This window comes from Strongylocentrotus purpuratus, unplaced genomic scaffold, assembly GCF_000002235.5.
Source record: "Strongylocentrotus purpuratus isolate Spur 01 unplaced genomic scaffold, Spur_5.0 spur5_scaffold_21, whole genome shotgun sequence".
Classification (NCBI taxonomy): domain Eukaryota; kingdom Metazoa; phylum Echinodermata; class Echinoidea; order Camarodonta; family Strongylocentrotidae; genus Strongylocentrotus; species Strongylocentrotus purpuratus.
The window spans coordinates 8,893,836-8,900,673 of NW_022145607.1; positions in this window are offsets into that span (position 1 = coordinate 8,893,836).

Sequence of the window (6,838 nt, forward strand, 5' to 3'; positions counted from 1 at the left end):
GTTGTATTTACATGAACAATGCATACTGACATAGCATTTATTCAGACTTATTTTGTTATACACTCATCTGCCGGGAGGAAAATGCAACCAATTTCATTTTAAAGAAAGAGGAAAATGATGAATGATTATTAAAGTATATAAATAAGATACAAACAATATTCAGTAATACACAACACACATGTACAGTACATGTAATTAAAATGGCAATCTATTTTTTTCATAACTTATTGGCAAGTATTTCTTTCTCTGCTATGATTAGTTACCTAATTATAAATAAGCCAACATACTGTACAAAGAAAAATTGTACACAGTCAACATGTCAAATCAATGTGCAGTCAAGCATGTCCTTTCATCACCTGAGCCTAATTAGAAACCCTGATCACTGATTAATATCAGTATGGTAACACTCCCTGGGGGTATGTACGGTAATCTCCTTGACGAGTGATGGGCGTAATTGATTCATATCATGATTTACATGCTGTTTATCAGCCTGCATAAGTGATCTCATCAATGTTTATCGGTTGTCTGCGTGTCTGCAGCCCTGCTTAATAGAATGCTAATTTTGATGACGATATGATCAGCTCATTCCTGAGTATTTAAGATTCAAGTTTTACTGTCCATATCATCTCTTGAGAGCAAGAAGGACTTGAATTCTTTGTAAAAGAAATAGGTTTAATGCCATTCTTGCTCGAAACAGACAATGCAAAATACAGAAATGAGACTCCAATTGGTGTTACATTTGTACATGTAACCTACAGTACATTGTAGTTCTATAAAATAATAATAATGTGAGCTACATGTATATGTACAAATGTATGTAGTCGCCATCTTAATGTTTTTCAACACAAGTGTTAAGCATGTTGAAAATAGAGCTACTGTACATGTACATGTATTATCATAGTGACTAGTGACTGAGTCTACAGACAATTTGACCTGTATCTGATCATTCAGCCAGTTCAAGTACAGGTACTGCACCTGAAATGAGATCTATTGATCACTTGTTGATTATTCATTGGCTTGATCCCTTGAATAATCCAACACTCATCAATTCTGACAGTTCTTGCTGAATTTCAATTTAAATGAGATTTATCTCCATAATAATGATAATAATATACCACTATTGTAAAGCGCATATCACATTATGACATAACGTCTCTATGCACTTCCAAGGACTGAATATTATTACCCCAGCTTTAGCTCTGGTGACTGTAATGCTCAATGCATTCAAGGAATGAATTCTACCAGGTACCCACTTACACTACACTTCGATTGAGTGATGCATTCACTGTATGTAGATTAATGTCTTGCCAAAGATATTAGGTAGTGCCTCGGCAGGTTTCGAACCCTGTACCTACCATGTACATGTATGGGTTCAAACAGCCTGGAGACTTATCCACTACACCACAACACCTCTACATAAAGCTATGCACATACATTGTAAAGCTACATGTATGCATTGCTCGATGCAACATGTACAATGTACACTAATTAAATTTAAAGGGCACTGGCTATCAGGAGAAAAAGACAATATATTCATTGTTATATTTTTAGATTCTTGTTATTATCATACATGTATGTCACGGTGTACATTTACTTTTAAATTGCTCTACTTTGCATTGTTATTTCAATGTCTTAAAGAGATGTTAAACAAACTGAATCGAATTGAATTCAATTATTGAGTAAATTCTGGGCAAAACTCCCAATGATCGACGCAAAATCAAGGATTGCATTCATTTACTTTAGAGGGCATTTTATGACAGCTCTTAAATTGGCTGAAGACAATTTATGCAGCCGTCAAGACTGACTAAAATTTATGTGTTATTTCCTGTCACTGTTACGACTCACAACAAATCAACTTCAGATCTTTTTCTCCTACGAGACTAGATTTCCAACAGCCACGAAAATGCCTACTCTACTGTAATTCCCAAGACATACATGTACATGTACAGTATGTATGTTCCCCTTCGGCATTTGTTCTGTCTCCTTTTCTCTCTCTTTCATTCTTGTGTTTCTTATCTCTCACCCCCTCTCCTTCTCAAATTCTAATTCTCTCCCCATCTCAACATCAAAATTCTACCCTCAATCCCACATCCGTGCATTGTGCATCATTAAGAATCTTCAGCTGAATGAATATATCTGTAGGGGCTCGCAGACGTGGAATAGCTGAATGTTTTTGTAGTTGTATTTGAAAGGTTAAAAACAAATTACAATCTAATGAATTGTGTAAACTTCTCATTTCGCCTGTAGGGATTGCAAATAACAGCACATCAACCGCAGATATACATGTAATTTAAAGATTCTCTTGATTGTGAAAGAAGTCCAACTGTTTGTAACCAATTTGAGTTAGAACTTAGAAGTCATGAAAAAAATATATACCTGGAATTCTATGATTCATGTTTTGTAAAGGAAAAATTAAGGTTCCCTTTCAAGAATGAAAACAAGAATTTAAAATCATGTATCATTTCATGATTTTTTTCTTCTTACATATAGTCTTAACAGATGAAGGTCCATTTACAGTCAACACTTTAATCACAATGTTGCAAACATTTTGATAAATTTTTGTGCAAAATAAATGCATGAGTAATAACAAATCAAGTTTTTTTGTCATTACCATCAACATGATTATCATTATATTCTTTAAAAAAATCTAAAGAAATACCTGTACATAATATCAACATTACTTTTCAATTTGTCAGCAAGTTTGCTTACACTGACTTACATTGACCCCCCCCCCCCCCCCAACCGTTCAAAAAATCTGGCTCCACTGTAGGTGACATGTACAAAATAAATCAGCGGCGCATTAAATCCTGAACAAACAACCTCTACTTCATCTAAGTGCCTTTCAATTTCCAGGTAAGCTGTTAATGACATCTTGCTAAACAAGCATTACTTCAAATGGACGTCCCTGGAGTGAACTAATTTACTGCATTAACGACTGAGATAAATCCTGTCCCATCTGCCATTGCTAAGCTCACATGGCTCTACAAATTTCAGTGTATTTCATTAAGTTCACATGTATTGGTATCTTTAAGCTCTCCCAAGTTGTTCGCTTGGTAAGACTGTAGAGTCATGCAGCTAAATCTAAATGAATGAATACATAAATATTTCAAAATTACAAATGAAAGAATCAATCAATAAATAAGAAAATAAATACGCACAAACAATAAATTAAAAAATAAATGACTTAACCGGTTATAAAGAGTTAATATTAATTGCAACTTATTTGAGACTGATATCAATCGCAACTACAATGTACATGTATGAAGATAGGAGACTGCAAACTTTCAATTGATTGGAGAACTTGCAAATGATTTGGATCAATGGCATAAGACGGGGCCCATTATGCTGATAGTTACATTACATGTAGTTCACACATGCCTCTTCTATGTTTAAATATTCCAATTTTACACAAAACTCACTTTCTAAAAAAAATGATGGAAAATGAGCACAATGAAGTGATTCAGTTTGATGAGAGCTAGAGGGGCATTAGCTCTGTTTAGAAAGTACTTTTAACCCAAGAAATAACTTTAATTATTCTGAGAGATCTGTTTTATTCTTGCCCATCAATCTCTAAGATTCCCCAACGAAGTGTACGTGTATGAAGCAAGATATTCTCTGGCTAGTAGCCAATGATATTTTAGCATGCTGGTCTGTCAACAAACATAACCTCTCTACTTTCTTATTTTATTTCTTAGAGGGCAAGTGAACTTGTAGCATTTTGCATGGTACAGCAATACAGCATACATGTACATAAATGTACATGCATGCATCGTCTCTTTGGAGCGAGAGGGGTGTTAACTCATATACTTTAACACAGAGTAAATGCTCTGCTGGCCCTGAACTGATGATGTCATGATGAATATCATTTCTGAACAGATATTCCCAAAAATGGCAATAAGCTCATTTATACTCTAGTTGTCAGAAACTTCTGCACAATGAAATTTACATGACAGTAATGAGTTGTCTCTCTAGAGCTGTATTCCAATGGTGGAACCTTAATTGACTGGGGCAGACAGTTGGCTATGAGGCTGCTGGCTTAATTAGGAATCAAGCCAGGATTATAGATTAGGACGAATGGTCCAGTGGACAAGGGAGAGCGAGGGTGGGGGAAAGGTTGAAAGTGTTGGCAGAGGGTGTATTAGCGCTGTGACGTAAGTATCTGGTGGTATGTCAGCTATCTTATGAAGACAGCAATTAGTATTGGAGACCAAGGATGCGCTTCTATGTGCTGTATACTAACAGGAGGAAAGGTGTATATGGAGTACAAAACACTACTCTCACTGGTCATTTATTTGTTCTATGTACATGTACATGAAGATTGATGGGTGGGTGGACAATCTTTAAGAAATTAAAAACAAAGTTTATGCTTGCAGAAATGCCAAAAAGAGCCCCAGAAAGTCATAAAAGAGCCCCCCAAAATTTGCATAGAGTATTAGAGTTCAATGCAAAACAATTTAAAGAGTGTTATTTTCATGCAAGCAAGGTTGAAAAGTAGCCCCCAAAATTGTTTCCCTGTACCATAGAATTTTCTGTAAGTTAGTATGAGTTGTTGTGGACTCATCTTTCGGCACTATGTACACGAAACAGTTTACCATAAAAATAGACGTGCATGTACATGTAAATATTTTTAAAAACATAACATAAGCTATGGCTCCAAAGTTAGTTTACAGAAACCCCAAATCACTCGACCCCCCCCCCCCCCCCAAAAAAAGGGCATCTTCAGGATACTGAAAATAAATAAATAGATTAATTGATAAATAAATAAATAAATAACTAAATGAGAGATGCTGATCCAGTTACACAAATAGCTAAACATCTCTTGATCTCTTAAATTTTTACCAAACTTTTGGTAGCTTTATGAGAAAAAAATTAACAATATTAAAAAACTAGAGAAAATAAAACTTTAAAAGATCTATTTAAAAAAAAATTAGGTTGCATTCTCAATCGTCAGTGAAGTCCTCAAGCCTCTGTTACATGTAAGCTGTCATGTTGTGCTTTACAAAAAATAAGCATTAAATGGCAGTGACCATCATTTGTCCTTTATAATTATGATTAATATTGTCCAACTTAAGGCTTAAAAGATTTATGAAGCATTGCTTGTAAAGTGTAAACTCCTTCAAATGAATGTTTGAAATCAACTGTCTGGATAGACCTATAACCAACCTGTAGGGACACACGGCATGTACATGTATAGTTGTATACATGTACATATGTACAAAATGAAACAGGAAAAAAAGTACAAGAGCCAACAATCAACATCCCCACAGACAGACATTCTGCTATCATGCATTTTGGGGGATGAAATAATGTGAAATATAGGCCGTTTACACTGCAAATAAATTACATGCTTCACACAGCCTACAACTTTATGTAACACTAACAATAACAGTAACACCAACACTTGACTTAACAATAACACTAACACTGAACAATAACAGTGTCGATTGAATATGTCATTGTGATAAAAACTGGTCTATTTATTTGTCCAAGCAAATGCGCCCAAAAAAATCCCTGAACCTCATTTAAACCCCTCCCGTTGTTCGAAAATTCTGCAATTTCACTTGTCTACTAAAAGTCTAAATGATCCTCTCACTCAGTCTCACTCTTACAATAAATAAGGCTAAGGATTGCACGACATTACTCATTTTGCACAAGGATATAGACTATCTCCATATTTTAAAAAGGTACGCTTTCTTGACTTTTCTTTCTCGAGTTAATCTGATTAATTATTGGTTCTTACCCATCAGGTAAAATACTCTTCGAGTCCTTTCTCTGCAGAGGTTCGTTTCCAGCAGCCGCTCCAGCTGCAGCAGCCATGATGATTTGAATAATCCGCTATGAATATTATCAGACTTTTTTTCTCAGATGAGATATGATTCTCCGAAAATGGACTTGTGTTTTGACACTGCTAACCTGCTAACTGCTGTGCTAATTGTGACAAATTCAAAGTCACACCTGTCCTGCACACTGACCGAGTCAGTGGTCGCTCTCAGTCTCAGACTCAGGAGCGCTTCCCAGCATCCAGGATAAACTATTCAATGCAGACGACGACTGTCGCGGTCAGTCGACGTCGAATCGTGAGCTTTGCGGCCTTTGCTACGACATCAACATGCCATGGATGTCAGCTGAGTTCACAGTCGAGTTGCAGAATGAGCTTATTCGAGCTCCGAGTATTACGCAGCGAGCTACTGGCTTTATTTACGGTGTTACCGAAGTAGCGCACGGGGGCGGTGCGGCCGAGTTGATGTTTGTATTAGGCGTATGGAAATTTCACCTCAACTACGTGGAACCTAGACGTTCAACAACATCACTGCTACTCAATTTATGGAGTCTTCAAAACGTCCGATACAAGAGAAAAAGTACTTGTATGATATGAGAGGGCGGAGTGCCCATAATAATAATTTACAATTTTCAAGTTTCAAGTTTTAAATTTATTTGTCTTTTTTCGAACATGAATGTAATAAAATTTGACAATTTTATAACATGTAGAGTATATAAAAGGAACACTTCTAAGGAACAAGTTTATATTATGCATTTGAGAAAGAAAGACGAGGAGAGTTTAGTTAAAAAAAGCTTTTGAAACTGAAGTTGAACATTTGTTATGCTGGTATGGGATGAAACAGGAATAGGCGGCACACCCTAAAATACTGAAAGATCTATACAAAGAAAAGTCACTATAATTATGAGAGTATGAATCGTTTTAATCTGCCAGATATTTGATAATCTGAAAACTGTATTTTTCATATTTAAAAAAAAAAAAAAAAAAAAATCTATTTTAGTCCATGCACCCCATCCCCCGCCCAAACATATATAAAAAAAAAGCAGAAACACGAAGTTG